This window comes from Triturus cristatus, chromosome 3_1, assembly GCF_964204655.1.
Source record: "Triturus cristatus chromosome 3_1, aTriCri1.1, whole genome shotgun sequence".
Classification (NCBI taxonomy): domain Eukaryota; kingdom Metazoa; phylum Chordata; class Amphibia; order Caudata; family Salamandridae; genus Triturus; species Triturus cristatus.
The window spans coordinates 906,223,152-906,242,936 of record NC_140583.1 but is presented as its reverse complement, the minus strand read 5'-3'; the positions used below and the strand labels follow the sequence as shown (position 1 = coordinate 906,242,936).

The window sequence follows — 19,785 nt, the reverse complement described above, 5'->3', positions numbered from 1 at the left end:
ATTTTTGTAGGTGACATTGAATGTTACATTTGATCCTCCTCCAGGGCCTCAACATGTGCACCAAGTCAGAGTAGGCCTCAGCTCTTCCTCATACTGCCCAATACATGTCCTGATTGTCTGTGTCTGACACCAAAAAGCTCGCCAAATCATAAAAGCAGACAAAAAGAATGGCCTGTATCAATGTGAAAACACCCAGGTTCTCGTACGACACCAATGCTAAAAGATGGCAATGTCTGTCACTACAACCAACTCTGGGGGAAAGGGAGAATAATTATGGCCTGCTAGACCTGGTAATAATGATTGTCACACTGAACAGATGCTTCGCAAACCTGTGGAACTTGACATTCATGGAATCCCACAACACGAGACATGTTTAGATCACTGCTTAAAGTCTTACGCGACAAAAACTTGCCACTCAACAGTGAACAAAATTCCTGGTTGTAGGAGAGTTATCCTTTTTGCCCTGATCATCCCCATTTCTTGTACTGATACTGATGTTAACTGACTCTGAAAGTGCCCTGGGCTCTGCTAACCTGGTCCAGGGCCAATGCTCTGTCTTACAAGTTATATAGTAATTGGTGTAATTATAATTGGCAAAGACAGCCTACCTGTAAGTCCCTAGTATATGATAGAGTATGTAGGTTTAGAGACCCAGTTGGACTTAATGCACCAAAGTGTGCACTGCTCTGGTGGCTCGTGTCATTTTAAAGCCAGGCCTGCCTTGCAGGCTGATTGTAAAATAAAACAGTGTCCAAATTCAACTTTGGAATTAAAAGTAGTTCCAAAGTCTAAAAGTACCATTGTATTACATATACGTCAACCCTAAGGTCTGCCCTAAGTGCCCCAATGGTAGGGTGCCATTTTATAAAAAGCAGGGACATAATAAAATATGTTTTATGAGTCTTGGTAGGGAAAACCAGCCAACATCGTTTTACCCCATTGTAGTGCTGCTAGGCAACATAGGAAGGCTTTATTAAACTTTCAAAAAGTCGAACTTTTGGTGGCTTGGGTTCCGAGCATGGCGGACGCTTCCTGCTAGAGCTCCGCCACCTCGGCTACCTAGCCGCCGATAATCCGTCATTTCTCCTTTCTCTGTGCCACCGCAGCAGGAGCGCTTGTCGGGGGAGCCGGCTGGGAGCACCTGAAGCGCGGCGGAGTCGCCCCGGACGGTGGGGCGTGCAGAGCGGGGGGGGCCTTCCCCGGCCGGGGAACGCAGCCACGCGAGGCCGTGGCTTGAGGCCTTCCACGGCGCCTGTCTCGCTTTGCGGCCGGAGGACGTCAGCACCCGGATACCTCCGGGATCTTTGGCTGCGAGGCAGTGGCGGTGTCGGGGCCGGTCCTGATCGGGCGCCGCGGGGCGCCGGGCTGGTGCTACTGCCCTGAATCCGCCGGTGGACGCGACGACTGCTGGGCCGGTCCCGTCCCCCATCTGGGAGTGCCTGTGACGACGGAGGCGGAGTGCGTGGAGGGGGGCAGCCTCCATTATCGGGCCTGAGGCGGCGGCGGCCGCGGTTCCTGTCTGGTTGGGGTGGTCGACGACAGCGGCGGCCCCTGGTGGGCCCGAAGGTGAAGCGACAGGTGTGGTGACAAGGCTGCTCCCCGGAGACGGCAGGAGAGCGGACGGTGCTGGTCTGCGGCCGCGGAGGACCTACGGCGGCGACCGGAGGAGCGTCTCTTCCGGCGGGAGGTGACGCTGGGTGCCGGGGCTGAGCGCCGGGGCCGGGCTGCTCACGGGAGGCCCTACATCGAGAGCGGGGCTGCCAGACATCCACTGGGGCTGAGACGCGACGGCTGGGGCGCCCCCTTTCCCTGGTCTCATCGGCGGAGCGCAGGTGACAGTCGACATGGGGAAGGACCGACCGCCGGGGGGGGCGGCCAAACAGCCTACCCTTGATCATTTTGCTAAGCCGCCGACGCCCAAGGACCCCACCGAAGGCCTGTCCCACGACTCGGCCACCCTCCTGGCCGCCATTAACAAATCCCATGCGTCCCTGGAGGCCCAGATCGGCGCGGTGGGGTCGGAGGTCTCATTTCTGCGCCAGGACATGCGCAAGGCGGTGGAACGGATTACCGAAGCCGAGAACCGGGTCTCCTCAGTGGAAGATAGTGTTACGTCTCTCCAGGCCACGGTGGACAAATTGACGGCCACGACACGCGAACTGGCCGCCAGAGTGGAGGACGCGGAAGGCCGGGCCCGTCGCAACAACGTGCGCCTGGTGGGCTTTCCAGAAAATTGCGAGGGGACGTCCATGCTTCAGTTTTTGACAGATTGGCTCCTTAAGGTCTTCCCAGCGGAACACAGATCGCCGTGCTTTGTGGTGGAAAGAGCTCACCGGGCACTGACCCAAAAACCTCCGCCGGGCGCACGGCCCAGACCGGTGATCGCACGCTTTCTAAACTATGCGGATAGAGACGCTCTTCTGCGACATGCCCGCCTGCACGGAGACCTCATGAGATATGATTCCCACCCCATCATGCTCTTTCCTGATTACACTAGACTGGTCCAGCAACAGCGGCAGTCCTATGTCGAGGTCAAAAAGAAACTCCGCCACCTGAACTTATCCTATGCCCTGCTCTTCCCGGCTAGGCTACGCGTGATCTTCCAAGAGAAAACTCATTTCTTTGACACGCCGGACAGTGCCCTTGGGTGGCTGGAGGAGCGCCACGGAGCTCGGCCCCACGCCCCTCCGGCCTTGGACTCAGACTCCTCTCAGACTGTCAATCAGCGGACGCAGCAGGATGGGGATGGTCGCCCCAAACGCCACAAGTCGCGCACCAACTGGCGCTCTCGTTCCCCGGCGGCGACGGCCACATAGCTGTGGCGCCCACGAGCTGCATCGACTGTCACTCTCCTGCCGGACTGGTATCGTATAAATAGGTGCACAGTGACTCATAGCGGCTATGGTGGCCCGTCCCTTGTTTGGTTGTGGGAGGGAGGGCTTGATGGGGGGGATACATTGGTGGTCGCACATCTGGACTCAAGTTGGAGCCGATGGGAGATTGGCACCGCAACAGATACTTCATGTTTGGGGAAGTATAGGGGGGGCTAGGGTGGCTATGGGGGTTGGGGGTTCGGGGTTCGGAAGGGAGTTGTTTTGTTATGACGGTTGTTGTTCTCGCACACACATCACCACAAGGGGTCCTCATCCCCCCGGGAGGGGGGCTTCTCCGTGCTTGTCGTTTGCTTGGCTATGGCACAGAGTTCTACCGCAGGCCCTCTGGCCGTCCTGAATGTGGTGTCCTGGAATGTACGGGGCCTGTTGGACAAGATTAAGCGAGGGGCGGTGCTGCGGGCGGGTAAGGCATATGGCGCCGATATTCTTATGTTGCAGGAAACTCATCTTCAGGGGTCCAAGGCGCCGTGCTTGGCGCGCTTCGGCTACACCACCGTCCTGCACTCCGGCTACACTAGGGGTTCCCGAGGAGTAGCGCTCTTAATCCATCGCAGGGTTTCCTTTCAGATTGACAGGCGCTGGGTGGATGACGGAGGGAGGTTCATTATAGTGTCGGGGACGCTGGGTGGAGAGCCGGTCACTTTTGGTAGCGTGTATGCGCCCCCGCCGCTTAGCCAAATGTTTGTGGAAGTTATAACACGGGTCTGGGGCGGGTTGCCACGGGGCCTGGTGTTGTTGGGCGGGGACTGGAACGCCACAATGGGGGAGTTAGATAGGCTGCGCATGCGGGGGCGACCGGCGGCTCCCGTAGACTCCCGCTTGCACTCACTGGCGACCACCTTGGGTTGGGCTGATTCCTGGCGCGCGCTGCATCCGACGGCACAAGGTTATACCTACCTGTCGGCGGTTCACCCCACTATGTCCCGCTTGGACTACATTTTCATTGCCCATACTTATCTACATAGGGTGTCTCAGGCGGCGATACTACCCAGAGGCCTCTCGGATCACTCGCCGACTCAGATACATTTGCGTCTGCTGACTCGTAGGGCGCCGTACCGGTGGCGGATGTCGCCATGGCTCCTCAGGGATGCAGACTATAGTGAAGCTCTTAGCCAGGCGGTCACAGACTACGTTCAGCATAACGCGGGTACGGCGTCCTCGCCGGCGGTCTTCTGGGAAGCCCTGAAGCCCGTGCTCCGGGGTGTGGATATAAGCTTCCGAACGCATGCTAAGGCGACCCGGCGGGCGGATATTGAGGAGCTGGAGGCCCAGCAGGCGCGGTTGCAGGCGCGGCTCCTCCAGTCTTCGGATCCCACTATCCGGCGGAATCTGCTGCACGTCCAGCGTCAACTGGGCCAGTTGCTGACGGATAATGCTAAGGCGGCGTGGCTCGCCACCCAATACCGTATCTATCAATGGGGGGACAAGTCCAGCCAGATGCTGCACCGGCTGTGCCAGTCTCGAGATGCCCAGACGCAGGTCCCGTTCCTTCGAGCGGGTGACGGTAGCCTCCACACCTCCCCAGAGGCGGTGGCGCAGACGTTTGCGGCCTATTATCAAGATTTATATGCGAAGCGAGAGCCCCTTGACGAGGCGCTCATTGATGCGTTCCTCTCTGATATTCCCCCCGTACGCTTGACTGATGTCCAGAGGGATGCGCTGGACGAGCCCATCACGCTGGATGAGCTTCGCACCGCGATGACCAATTTGCGTCCGGGCCGGGCCCCCGGACCCAACGGTTTTCCGGGTGATTTTTTCGGGCCTCGTGCGACGACATTGGGCCCGCACCTTCTTGCGGCTCTGGCAGACGCAGTGGACCATGCCATTCTCCCCCTTGACTGGCGCCACGCCGAAATTGTAGTCTTTCTGAAACCGGGCAGGCCCCCGGAGGATCCGGGCTCGTATCGGCCTATCTCGCTCTTAAACGTTGAGCCGAAACTGCTAGGGAAGGTCCTGGCCGATCGGCTGCGGACGTGCATCTCTACCCTAGTCCGGCCCGACCAATCCGGGTTCATGCCCAATCGGTCGACCCGACATAATATATGCCGGCTTCACAATGTCATCGCCGAGGCCGGGCGCGTGGATCGGCCCACCGCTCTGCTCCAGGCGGATATTGATAAAGCCTTCGACTCCCTTAGTTGGACCTACCTGTTCAAGCTGCTTGGGGCGGTAAACTTGGGGCCCCGATTCTTGGAATATACGCGTCTGCTGTATACGGACATCTCGGCGTCGGTTAGGGTGGCCGGCGCCTGTTCCCCTTCGTTTCCGATCAGGCGGGGGACGCGGCAGGGGTGCCCGCTGTCCCCTCTGCTGTTCGCGTTGGCAATCGAGCCATTGGCGGCGTGGTCCCGCTCCGATCCGGTCCTCCGGGGTATGGACTGGCCCTCGGGCCACTCTGATCGTATCGCGCTTTATGCCGATGATGTCATCTTCTTTATGGTGGACCCGTGGGCCTCTGGGCCCCGGGTGCTTGAGATTCTGCGGGTGTTCGGCGAGACGTCGGGCCTCGTGGCTAACCCGGCTAAGTCCACTCTGTTTCCCCTGTATGGTGACCAGAGAAGCCAGGCTTGGGCCTCTCAATTAGTGCTGGCCCCGGACCATATCAAATACCTAGGAGTGCGGGTTACCCGCACGCCGGATCTTGCTTGGACTCTGAATATTGCGCCCCTGCTGACCCAAGTCCGCAATGAAACTAGGGTGTGGTCGCATCTTCCACTCTCCCTCTACGGCCGATCAGCCATTTTCAAGATGGTGACGTTACCGCGTCTCTTGTACCATCTCCAACACTACCCCTTCCAGGTGCCCCAGGCGTGGTTCCGCCAGCTGAATGCACTTTTGAATGAATTCCTCTGGCATGGCGGGCCGGTGAGGGTGGCCTTGGCGACGTGTGTGCAGTCTACCTACTGCGGGGGCATAGCGGTGGCGGACGTTCAGGCTTACTACAGGGCCGCGCATCTCCTAGTCATAAATGACTGGTGGTATGCCTCCCCCGCGGATCCAGCCTACGCATTGGACCGGGCCGCATTGGCGGAGAAGCCTCTGCTGCATTTTCTTTATAGCCGTTCCTCGCTAGACCGGTTGCCCCCGGCGTGTGCTACGGTGATCCGGATCTGGCGGCAATCGGTCATCTCTATTGGCTGGCGCGGCAGGCTTACGCGGGCCACCCCATTGTGGCAGGGTACCCTGCTCAAGGAGACGGCAAGTCTGGAGGGCTTTCGCTATTGGGACATGATAGGGATCTCCTCGCTGGGGGATGTGATGAAGGGAGTGTCGCTTAAGTCGTTTCAGATGCTGCAGGCCGATTTTGAGCTGCATAAATCCCAGTTTCACAAATATCTCCAGTTGCGGCATGCCCTCGCACCTAGCATCCAGCACCTAGACACTCTGCCGGAGTTCCACCCGCTAGAGGGTAGACTGTTGATGGGAGACCTCGGGGATCACAAAATTCGCCAGATTTATCAGACTCTGACAACCTTCATGAACACTACCCTAGATAATACCAAGGAGGCGTGGCAGCGCGATATCCCCGCGCTCATGGAGGATGACTGGGCCGACGCTATAGCGGGTCCGCGATATGCTGCGGTGGCCACCAAATACCGCTTCATACAATTCAAATACCTGCACAGGGCGTATTACACCCGGCACCGCCTTTGGCGCATGCACTTAATTGGGTCCCCCACGTGTCTCCGTTGCGGCGATGGGGACGGTACATTCTTGCACACGGTGTGGGACTGTGGGCGGCTGCGCCCGTTCTGGACGGCGGTTCTGTCCTGCCTGGGGGGGGTGCTGGGTTGGGAGCTTCCCCCCGATCCCCGCTTAACACTGTTGCATTGTACCGAGGAGATAGGGGGCAACATCTATAAGCGACACCTCCTGTTTTTGGGATTGACGCTGGCCAAGCGAGATATTGCCCAGCATTGGAAGTCTTCTGCCCCGCCCCCGGTTTAGGCCTGGAAGAAAGCACTAGATCGCTGCATGTCTGCGGAAGAGGCGGTATTCTTGGCAAGGGGTTGTCCGAGTAAGCATGGTAAAGTTTGGAAGAGATGGGCGCGATATCGGGGTATTGTGTTGTCTGTGCGGGGGGATGCAGTGCCATTGGACCCAATAGAGAGGCTAATCAGAGCCCCGGTGAGTCCCCCTTCGGGGCCCCGGGCCCCATGTATTGTGGATGGGTAATTGGAATATGGAGCTCATGCGGATGGAAAATATTGCATATCTGTGTTGGACCGTGGGCGGATGTGATGTGCGGGTGGGGGGGAGGGTTTGGGGGTCTGATGTTCTGCAGACCAGGGGGGGGCTGAACGAGGATGCCACTTCTCACTGTTCTTTTCTTCATCTCGGTACCGTGTATGGGGACGAATTCCCCGGTGTCCTTACAAATGCCAATAAAGTTTGTTGTCAAAAAAAAAAAGTCGAACTTTTGATTGGTGTTAGCTCGCAACATAGTTGAAAGTATCAAAATAATAGTTACAATAACTCCAACAACTCGCAAAGTCGGATTTATTATAACTGTTACAGGAACGTAGTTTTGAAACTTACTATCCTGATGCTACCTAAAACAGCCCTGTAGCAGCCTCTTCAGATTGGCCAGCCTCTGACAGTCTGAATCAAGCTGCCCCCTGAGTAGGTGTGAAGAGGCCTGGGGCTTAAACAATGCAGCCGTTTGGTGGGAGGAGATTTGCTTCCTGGAGAGCCAGGAGAAGCCAAGGACAAGAAGGGGGATGGGGAGATACACGGGTACCACAGGACCAGGTCAGCCCCCACATCTTTGATCCCCAGCCAGATGGGAGCCCTTCCAATAAGATTAGGAGATGGGCTGAAAGGGGAGTGTAGGGAAATGTTAGCCACACTTGTGGGTTGGGTTAGCCAGACCTGCACTCCAAGGAGAAAATGTCTGCATTTTGATATTGGGAGAACTGGGCTTTCTGGGTCAAAAATATGCCACACTTCCCACATAGTGGTCATAGTAGAGGATGGCAACTAGAAAGCAATTGGTTGGGTGACCCACTATCTTGCTAGACCAGACTGAGGAATTAATATAAGAGATCAGCAGGAGCCCCACAGATCCCTGCCTGCAACATTTGGAAGAAGAGGACTGCCCTGTTGGACCCTTGGACTGCACCAAAGAAGGCTTGCACTCAGAAGGACTACACCTGCTACACTCTTAAGGTTTCACACATGAAAGGACTGTGCATGTCTTAAAGGATAAGGAGTGAACTGCCTGAGCAGCAACGGGTTGAAAGGCGCTGGAAGAAGAAACCTGCAACAGCCCATAGAGAGGACTACTCCAGCTGACAAGCTCCACCTGGATTTTTCTTTACTGCAAAGATGTATTGTGGGAGATTGAGTCCTAGCCCCCAAGGGGCAATACAGAACTTCTGAACCCTTGGCCAGTGCTAGAAGACACTGATCTACCTAAATGAACAAAGAAACAACAGAACTATTGCATCCTGGAACCATCTGCAATGAGTTCTTGACTTCCAAGAGGCACCTCTCTGGTTGTTGGACTTTGGAGTGCTTTCTTAGCTCTTAAATTTAAGCTTTTGGGCTTTTCACAAATGCAAACGGGCCAGTTTGCTCAAGAACTGCGACGTTCACACATAGGATCAGCGGGAGTAGGCAAAAGTCTGAATCTTCACAAAGCAAGTATACCTAGTCACAACTGCGAGGCTCCAGCCTGTCTGTCTGCAATGCCCTTTGGCTCTTCGCACCCCGCGGACCACTGCCATCATCGCTCTCCTATCTTCCAGTGACCATCTTCCCTATGAACAGGGCCCTTGACACAATTCTTAAGGAGGGAAAGCTTCAGCTGGAATTACCTGATACTGTACCCAACCTGCACTCCATCGCAGTGAACTTGAACTTTCAGATTTGACCCAGTCCAGTGCGACCAGATAGCCACGGATGGCGCTTTATGTTTTTAGGCGCTATCCTGCAATTTATTCGTTATAAATTCATATCTCCGGCTACCTATATTAGATTTTTGTTGTTTTAATGTCATTTTAAAGATATAAATATTCTCTCTGTTGGATTTGTGTGTTGTGTCTTTTATTTATTTACTGTTTTGGTGATATTAAATGCTTTGCACACCTGTCTCCTATGTTAAGCCTGACTGCTCATCAGCCGAGCTACCAAGGGTTGAGCAAGAATTCATTTATTGAGACTTGACTGGACCTTATTAGTGATTGTGGTATTATTAAAAGCAGTAGGTACCTACCTGCACCTACTAATAACCCACCTTCCTACACCGGTCTAATGGAGAGAACACCTGAGAGGCTTCTGGACATGCTAGGGAGGCCCTCATAGCTGAGTGCAGCTGAAGTGGGATGGTTTTGTTTCACCTACAGAGGAGACAAACATCATGGACCTTCACTCATCACTTCTCATCTGCCTCTCCTCAGGTGAGTTTTTATAAAGAACTGTTGAAGGATTTGCTTGTGGTATACACCTTCACCATGGTTTCCCTTGGGTGGCCTTTCTCCCCCTCTTTCCTTTATTTCTTACTACTATTGTGTCTTCCAGGAACCACCACTTTCCATTCAAGCAATTGACACTCCTAGCAGGTTTCACTCAAGGGATATGCAAGAGACACTACCCAGGGGGCACTATCACCACGATTCCTAAGAGTGATAAGCATGCTGCCCTCCAGTAGACTGAGAAATACTCTATTTGAACAGCCTCTGGATCCTACACTCCATTGGTTCCATTGTCCACCCTATCATCGAGTATAAAGAGAGATTGGCTTTATCATAAGATATGTTAATATTCAGGTTCTTAAATAGAGTCATATCTTATAACAATATTAATAATAATAATAATAATAATAATAATCTTTATTCAGCAGTTAAAACAGCAATAAAAAGAGAATAGACTAGACTATAAAATAACATCAAATTCATTAAACAGAAGGGTCATATCAGTCAAATGTGCAAAATAACAAAATGTCAATATTCTCTTAAAACCAACCCTAATTTCTGGGCCCTTGTGAGATACTTAAAAACATTCAATATCCTTAACCATACATCTTGCCTAGTGGATATTACACAAGCTGAGTCCACACAAACATACTACAGTAAATACCATAAAAAAGTCTGTGAGAATCATAATTAGATCATTACATCTGTTGCAGTGTGATAATACACACTGTCGCAGCTTCAATCACCTCTAGTGTTTCTTGACCTTAATGCTGACAAAAAAAAGTGAATACACATTGGGTAATAGCTTTAAATAAAGTAAGGCTACACAGGCATGTCTAAATCTCATTTCTTTTAAAGGCCTTATAAGAAACACTCGTCTGGGTTACGTAAAATATTTACAAAGAAAGACAAAATGTAGGGTATCCTGTAGAAACCTATTGTCGCAGCCACATGGACCCCTATTGTCAGGGTGTCGGGCAAACCCTGGAGAGTCATATCTTAGTTTCCCTGACTTACTTCACTGTTTATTTCCCCACCCATTCTCCCCCGCCCCGTTTGCCCACCAGACCCCTCTACTGTAGATTTTGTAAGCATATTGATTCTGAGAGCACTAACTTGGGTTCATCTCTAACCTACTGTCATAGGAAAAAGGAATGGGTCCTTCTGTGTTCAAATTGTGTTAACCTCACGGTTCTCCTACTCACACACTAAATACCAAAATTACACACTCTTGTGCTGGGTGCTTTATAATCGGGTGGACCACTAGCCCTTCATAGGTGCTAGACCACACAGACATTTCCTAGGACAGGGAAAAGTAGTGATAGATATTATGTTTTCTGCTATCCATAAACTGCTGAAAAATTGTGCCTCTCAACTCAATGGTTTGTCACATTTTATCAAATGCAAAAAGATACTTCCAGTCTTAGGCCGGCAGCAAACTGATGTAGCACTCATTGAAGAAACGCACCTGGCACTGAGGAGAGTGACAAACTCTGTGGAGAATGGGTAGGACAAGTTATACATGCTAGCGTGCGAACCATAACATGCACAGAGTTTGACACACTGGGACCAGCACAGAAAATGGAGTAGCAATCCTTTTTCATAAGTCGCCATCTTATCAAATTTCCCAGAGAAAGACAGACCCTGCCGTACAATATCTTTTTGAGAAACAAAAATGTCAACAAATGTAATACATACTAGGATCTATATATGCCCTGGCAAAGGATCAGGTGACCTTTTTTCTATTATAAGTAGGCTACTTCTTTCATTTGGACACACCAAAGTCCTACTGGGAGGGGATTGGAATAAGACTGTAAACTCGACCCTAGACAGGCACACTATCCAGTAGACACAACAAAGATATGCATATCCCTACATAGCCTGATACAAAAAACTGCCCTTATTGAGCATAGAGATTGCTACACCCACGTGAGAGGGAACTACACTTTTACATCTTGCCCCTACAATTTAGGCATCAGGGTTGACTGTTTTTAATAGCCCCTAACGCTGTGCTTGGTGGGGGCATCAATAGTAAAGAGTGGAGTTTCGAATCATGATCTTATTAATATTCAGTTAGAACTTGAGATCACTGTGGAGGTCGATGTTGCATGCGATCTTGAAATATAGAGACCCAAAGGCTACAGAATGACGCAACTTAGGGGTGTTTGTAGTAGAAAACGAGAAAACAGTGTCGTCAGCATAAGTCCTCTGGAGTGTAGGTAAAGCATGTATATGTGTGTTCCTCATGAGAAATGGAGCCATAAAAAGAAGAAGAAATTCAGCAATTGACAGAATGACCACCAACAGGGCTCCAGGAGGTGACAGATACACCATAGATTCTATAAAATAACGAAAATAAAATAACAAAACCTATGATTGTACTACTACTGGCCACAGTGTTTAAGAAAGTCCTTAAAATTGGCCGTCTGAGCAACAAATTCACTAGGGCCAAATATCAGTAATTCTTAAACATGGCAAAAACTTGCTGGAATGCTCACCCTCCCGGCCCATTTCACTAATCTCAAAGTCCTAACGAACCATTTAAAGTGTGTTAACCCGGCGTTAATAGACCCAATGCAAGTAGGCTTCGCCGCCAGGCGATCTTCATTTAACTATTAGTGAACATTTTCTCACGTCACTTGGCAACTTAAAGATGACCTAGAGGAGAAAATCTTTTTTAAATTAGATGCCAAGAAGGCGTTCAACAGAGTGGGATGGAGCTACATGTTTTGAACGATGATAAGACCGAATTTGATGACACGGACTAAAGCAGTGTGCTAAATCCAACAGCCTCAGTCAACCATGGGACTATGGCTTATCAATTTTTATTAATCCTCAGGGGAACCAGTCAAAGGTGTACTAGGTCAGATTTGGTCACCTTAGCACGATAAACTTGTTCTTACAGGGATTGCATACTTAGCATTATTTTTCTTTCTTTTTTACCCGTCTCTTTTCCCCTGGGATCTTCGCATATTGAGTATAGATATTTTGTTTTTATTACATACCTTCGGTACCAGGCAACATTAAGGGGGTCTCGTTATGTTAAATTGACTGTAGCAAAGTCACTGTTGACTGTTTTGGTTCATATGTCACAATGTCACAACTGGACTCACAAGGAACAAGCATGCCTTAACCTCGGACCAGTTTATTTTATCTAAGAGGGTTATTATCTTAAATTACACTAATTTGTCACTAAACAACAGAGGTGACACATTTGAAACAGCATGGGTTTCCACAGGCTCAAGTAGGCAACATGAGCCGATCCTTCAAAGTTAGTCTGTCACAATGGGAAACTGACATTGGATGCTGTTGTTGCATACCTTTCATTCCCAATTCTGTACTATTGTTTGTTTCTTAGCCCTGAAGAAGTCGCTACTCCCAACCGTAAGCGCAACAAAACACGTGTTGGCTAAGGCTGTTGTGAATAAACTGAATCGCATGTTCCAGCAAAGACTCAAGCTTTTGTCACACTGTTATTGAAATAATTGATATACTGTTAGCGTGTGCAGGGGACTGTTGTTCTGTTTTACCAGTGGATATCCACACATTGGGGAGGAGGGTGGCTCTCCCTACCATTATGCACCGCAATCCTCACTCAGTACTAGAGTATACGTACCTGCGTATTGCCCAGGAGCGCCAATACCCCATAGAACCACCTACCAAGCAGTTTCAGCAATGGAAGTATATGTAGCTAGCTCATACATTATCAGATACCCTAAGCACCCACTGCGAACTGTTAGATGACTCCTCTATAGTGAAGTATTTGTACATGGAAGGACTTCAAGTCCTGTTCGCTACTATACTTGACAACCATTTCCCACTAGATACCTTGACTGCTCTCCAGTGAAGGTGGACAAATAGGCTAAAAACACACTTCCCTGAGATGAATGGGATTCTATCCTGAAAGACTACAAACCGGGCTCAGAGAGGCACATGTGAAATACAGTTACTTTAAAATTACCCACCACTGGCACGGGTTGCCAAAAAAATTATGTAAAGCAAAACTCAGCCTAATTTCAGTATAGTGGCACTATGGAGCACCTAACTGTGATACTGTGTGCACCCTGTGGGAATGTCCATTACTTTAGGGCTATGGGCACCAAATCAAGGACTACACACACAACAATGGATGTGACCCTGCCTAGCGTTCGTACATGACAGCTCAGAGTAATCTGACTTGTCCTGTGGGTGCGCACATCCATGGGGTAGCAAAGATCAGCATTTTACATTTATGGAAAACCGATAAAAGTCTCCACCCTCAGAAAATGGGTAGAAGACATGCAGGGTGCAGTGTCCTATGAGAAATTTACCTCTAAAATGAATGACAGGTTACAGCAATTAAAGGACGTCTGGAGGACATTCCTCCATTACCATCAGCACATTTTACTGATTCCTCCTAGTTGGGAACATATCGGTACCATACCCAGGTCTGGTTTGCTCTCCTCCCTCTATTCCACTATAACCTTTTTACACACCCACCTGCTGTAGACTTTTTTAGAACCCTTTTAAAACTTGCTGGAAATACAGAGTTTATTGTTTATTGTTTATTGGTTGCAAAGATGTGTCTCATTGGTGATGGGTGACAGGAGAGAAGAAGTAATATTCATATACATCGGTTTGAGAATTGTCGATTGCCACTGTTTTATTTACTTGTATGTTAAATGGCTGCTTGTGTATTATTGAGCCTTGGCCAAGGTACAACTTATTGTTGGTACGCAGAATTTACAATGCATTGTTCTTACTCCCTAGTGCACTATGAGTTCATTTTAAGTTGATAATGGATGAAAAGCCAATAAACAACTTCAAAAAACAAAACAAATTATGATTCACTGTCAATGATGTAATTGTCAAGAAAGCATATCAATATAATATGGGAATGAGTCTTTCTTCTATATCTAACATGCTAAAAGTGCAGTCTTAGAACCAACCAACAGAACGTCCCTGATCAGCGCTACCATCTGAAACAAAAGCTCCAACTCAAGGAGTGTTTGAAATATAAAAAATCCTCTCTGTGTTCATCAATTCAAACCCCAGAGAGAAATAGGACAACATTAAGAAACCTTTGAAGGGGAGTCTTGGGGGAACTGCTGCCCTCCTTACTGCAGCAAAAACCCTCAATAGTACATTGGTAGTTCCCCTACACTTCCTGTGGCACCACAAGATGCAATATCCCAATTTTCCAAGAGCAGCCCAAAGACTCCACATACACCCCCTCCAGTCGCTATGCTTGTTTTTTCATTCCAACCCCTAGGACCTTGGCCTTCATCAGGGCTATTATCAAAGCTTTGCAAGCTGAGTGCTGTGTGCCCAGTTCCAGCTGCCCTCCCCCACCAGTGGACCAAAGATTTTTCCCACTTTCTCTGGCCCCATTGGGCCGACTCAGATGGTTATGGTGTCCTTTCACTCCTTGTGGTCAGCTCTACCTACCAGGAGGAATCCCTTCAGACGTCATGACTGCTACATTTTTACATCCTTTTGAAAGCATCTTTTCTTTGCTCTCCCTCCTCAGGACCTGTCCCCCGACAAGCACCTGGTGTAGCCTGTGGCTTCCAGTGGCACCCTAAAGTCCTCAAGCCAGAATAAACATCATATCTGAATTCTTCGGTTCCCGTAGACTCCTTGAAACCCATATGATAGCAGACATCACTGGGTGACCCTCTAATGAGGTTTACCCCTCTGCAGGCCCAGTCCTCATAGGTTCTGAGGGAGTCTATCTCCTTAAGGGTCTGCCAACAGGCCTATCCCTCTTTTGTTCTTCAGGAGGTATAAGGGGATTAGCAGCACAATTCTAGAGAGCTGAATCCACAGGGTTCCCTCCAAGTTAAGTTCAGGGTACTCCTGTACCCCAGACAGTGGCGTGGTCTTCTTCAGGGTCCTATGAAATCCATCTTCTCTCTCCTAGCTCTCCCATGTACAGAGTTTTTTAAGTGGGTGTGGACTGTTTCAGGAGATAGACACCTCTGTCCAATCCCGGGATGACACATCATCACTCCACCACTGTCCCAGCACTCCAGCAGAGCATTTTGGGACATTCCAAGAAGGTGACTTGAAGTGGTCTGTGGAAAGACCTTCTATGAGAGCCTAAGACTCAACCTTAATTGCTGAAGCTGCCTGCTCTATTTCCTCCAAAACATTGCAAGTAATCCAATTATGAGCTAGGTCACTGAAATATGACATATTCTCAACTGGCAGAAGGAGTGCACATATCACAAAAGTGACATTAGATCTCCACTAGGGTCCTATTTTACCCTAGGACTAATACCTCACCTGAATCTCTAGACCTAAGTAGGGTGAAGCTGTTCTTTTGCACAGTTTCACCCATAATGCATATTTCAGTAAATCACTTACTCTTTTCAGTTAAGCACTACAGACCTACACTATGAATGCCCACTCGAATTTTAAGCTCTACACCAGGTCAGCACGAATCCTTGAAGGGTCCCACTGGTGCCAGGATATATATATATGTACATACCAGACTTAGCTGGATGGTTGTCCAACAGGCACCGCCATTACAAGTGTGCACATGTATTCATGTGCATCCAACCGAAAGCATCTTAACCCATTTGGACAGCAGCAGACCTTATTTTAAAAGGCAGAAATTGGTGGCTAACACTCTTTGACCATTTTCACTGAGTTTAGAGTTAGTAAGACGCAGTTAGTGAAAGTCACTCACAGTCAAAGTCCAAAACCAGGTGGTCTAAATGTAAAAAGTCCAGGACGTTACCTGGGATGGGACTCATTTTCCTATGCATAATAAATAAATAAATGAGTATGGAACAACAATTGTATATCCATATGTCATTATTTACATGCCTGCTGGATTGAAATAAAAGAAGAAATGTCTATTTTCACGGTCTTTTATGTGCCTTCAATAAAACTGTATACAGCAGAAAGTATTTTTTTATGCAGCTTTCTTTAGGTTTGGCATAATGATGCTAGAAACTGTTTCATTGAACTGAAAATAAGTTGCTTCCCTGATTTGAAATATACTGATTTGAGCAGTGGAGTTATGTATCGTCTTCTATAGTTCAAATCTTAACTGTCCAAGCAACTGCAGTTAGCACAATTCTGGGAGCTAAACTTAAATATTGTAGCAGCCATTATACACCAATGAAATTTATTTGTGTCAACAGAAAGTCTAAAACTATTCTGAAACAGCTGGAATCCAAGCAGGTAAAGGAGTGCCAATGATTTCCATGATTACCAAGTGACATGCACTCCAAATTATGCCAACAGTTAGTTATCTTTAAGCTCCTCGCCACAATCAACAACATCGTACATCTGAATTCTCCCCCCTTTTGCCATCAAAAGTGTTCCAGAACCCACTGGTAAACTTTTTTGTTTCCACAAAAAATCTTTTAGAAATCATGACATACGCAGACGAAAATGAAGTAAAGATGAATCTAGCATTTTCGAGCAGAAATCTCTGGAAAACACACATTTATAATATTACAGAGGAACTGAACGTGTAGCCTTCAAATTTGAGCCTAAACACACATCTTTGAAAATCTTCTGCATATTCAAATAACTTTGGCCATCTTTCCTCTTTTACAGTGGACTTTTTCCTAGATACAGCACGGCACTTGTGACAAAGCTTCTACCACCCTAGCTAGCTTTCTTAGCTAGAGGTGTAACCACCCCTTTGGCTCCGGAGGACCGAAGGGCTCTTCTGGGGATGTACCATTGGAAACTCCGTCTCAGGTAGTCTGGACCTATTCCGTGCAGGGCCTTGAAAACCGTGCACAGGGATTTGAATTGCGCCCGTTGTTTCACTGGTAGCCAATGTAGTCTTTTTATTTCTTTTGTGACAGAAACAAACTTTGCTGTCCAAGTCAGCAGTCTGGCTGCTGCATTTTGCACCAGTTGAAGCTTGTTTAGGTGTTTCCTTTGGATATTAAGGTAAAGGCTATTACAATAGTCCACGCGCAACAGGATTAGAGATGTTATTACTATCCTTTGACTGTCAGCTGGTAAGAAAGATAACATTTTTCTTATCATTCTTAGGAGATGGAAACTGGCAGAGGTTACCGCATTTACCTGGTCCCCAAAGGTAGCTTTATTGTCTACTATGACACCCACATTTTTTGCTTTCCTGGTTGGCTCAGGGAGAGTCCCTAGTTCTTCAGCCCACCAATCTGGCATCCAAAAGTTGGCATTGTTGCCAAAAATGCGGACCTCTGTTTTATTGGAGTTTAACTTCAAACAGTTGGTCATCATCTATGATCTGACCGCTTTCATGCAGTTGTGAAACCTTTTCCCTTTCTCTACCTCCTGTCCGGGGCGCAGTGACACCACTATTTGTGTGTCGTCAGCGTATGATGTCAGCTGAAATACAATACATTCATAAATCTTAAATGAATAAACAAAATCAAGCATAAAGATTTGTTTAACAGGATATTGTAATCTAAGGGTCAGGTGTGCATAATTAAATGTCAGATGTGTAATGTTAGTCCACTGGAAAAATGAAGGACTTTGTATGTTGGGTTGACTTGTATTAATTTAAATTACTTCATTTATTTAGTCTAACTTGAATATGTATGTGTCTTCATAGTCAGGTGTAGATATAGCATGTACATGACCTTCAGCCCAACAACAGCACTTGTCACTTTCCTGTTCCTCTGCTCTACAGCTTACTGCTCAATATTTCTGCTGTTTTAATATCATATTGTTATTTTCTTACTTTCTTTTGTATGTGGATAGGTTTTTCCTAATGTTGTGGCTTTCAGTCTTGTCTGCGTGACCATAGGTTTAATCAAAGAGACATTAGGACAAACAGTTTTGGATTTATCCATTGGTTATTTGGAGGCACAAATTAGGTTAAATTAAGTAATTCATTTTGGGGACCAACTGTAATATTTAAGCTAGCTGTTTATAGTTTCACAATGAGAATGTAGAGGTGGTCATGAAGAGAGTGAGGGAGTGATGATCCGCATGACGGACACCATGTCATCGTTTTTCCCTTTGGTGAAGTATAGCTTTCGGGCATTTATGGCATTCTGTTGCTCAGAAAAAAGCTATACGAATCCAGATTTCCATTTTGTACCCCGAAAATATCCCTTATTATTGACAAAACAATCACATTTGTAATGGCCTTATTGACCACAACAAGGTAGTATATTTAATCTTGTTCCTATTAAGTTTCACTATCCCTCCAAATGAAAACAAGCGATGGCATAGCCAATAGGTCTCGCCTTTGGGACCTTATAAGTATTTAGCCATGCAACAGTTGCATAACTAAATACTTATAAGGTCCCAAAAGCAAGACCTATTGGCTATGCCAAGCGGCCGTGCAGCCGCAAAAGTGATCGCGATCGCGATCAAACATCAGAGCGGCCGCGAAAGTGAAAGTATTTGCGGTAAAGCGCGGCACACGCGCCCGCGCACATGCACTGTAGCTCTAGGTTGGCCTGGTAGCACTTTTTGGAGCCCTCTCAATAAGTCTCGCCAGACCAGCGCATGCGCTGGGTCAGGCGAGACCTAAAAAGCACTTTAAATATCTCAGAGCAAGTTGTGTGCAGTTATATTGTCTTTACATTGTCTTTTTACTATGCCCATGAGTACTCAACATTGAAATGAATAGACAGGCACTTATGAATTTAACTGCAAGTGATAAAGATCATCCTCAGTGCAATCTTTGGTATTCACAGGAAGTTGGGTCTACATGGGGAGTTTAAGTGTCTTGTCACATTTAGCGGTTGGCAGGCCATCCACCAATCGTTGGACTGGTGGAGGCACTGCGTAATTTCAGTTTTTGCACGAAAGTGGATCCAGAATCCAGGGCGGAAGTCCATCTAGTGAAACACCAACATTGGGCCTGACTAATAGTTTGGTGCTCGGGTTACTCCATCAGACACATGACGTATATACATCTACCTTATTCCAAGTGAATTATATCCTATGGCACTTGAAATATGGCATACAGGATATACCTCATGTTTCTGATGGAGTAACCCGCCTTCCATACTCTAAATCAGGCCCATTGACAGTAGACACGCCATTGCGTAGCAGTATAGCAAATGTGTCAGCATTTTGTTTCGAAGACAGGCCGTGAAAGTAATGTCCCAGACATGGATGCTTTCTCCCAGCAGTGATGATCTTTTTAGAAAACGTCTCCTGTCTGTGACCAGCATAGTGCTCATGGCAAATCCAAAATGGTAAAACAGTGGGCATGATATAAATAGTGATGGCCTAATGATGTAATCTATGCTCCTATTTGCCCTGCAGAAAGGACCTCATTGAGACAGAGACAATGTTAGTTCAGCCATTGGGAAAATGGCATTCTTTCAGGTAAAATTAAACAGAGCATGCAAGGGGTGGGTGAATGAGATATTTTCGAATTTGTGCTAGATGTCCTCTTACTGCCTACCCCTAACTGAACCCCAGTTGTTTAATGCATTTGTCTTGTTTTTTAATATGTGATGATATTTTAACAATAATTTGCATATCATATATAGAATTATGAAAAATTCACTCAC

The 19,785-nt window shown here is 48.0% G+C and overlaps 1 protein-coding gene across 2 annotated transcripts in view; it reads right to left on the bottom strand.

The window, feature by feature from the left end:
• The window catches only part of FAP (fibroblast activation protein alpha), a 619,508-nt gene that overhangs the window by 489,957 nt on the left and 109,766 nt on the right, over window positions 1-19,785 (bottom strand). The gene's annotated exons all lie outside the window — the stretch shown is intronic.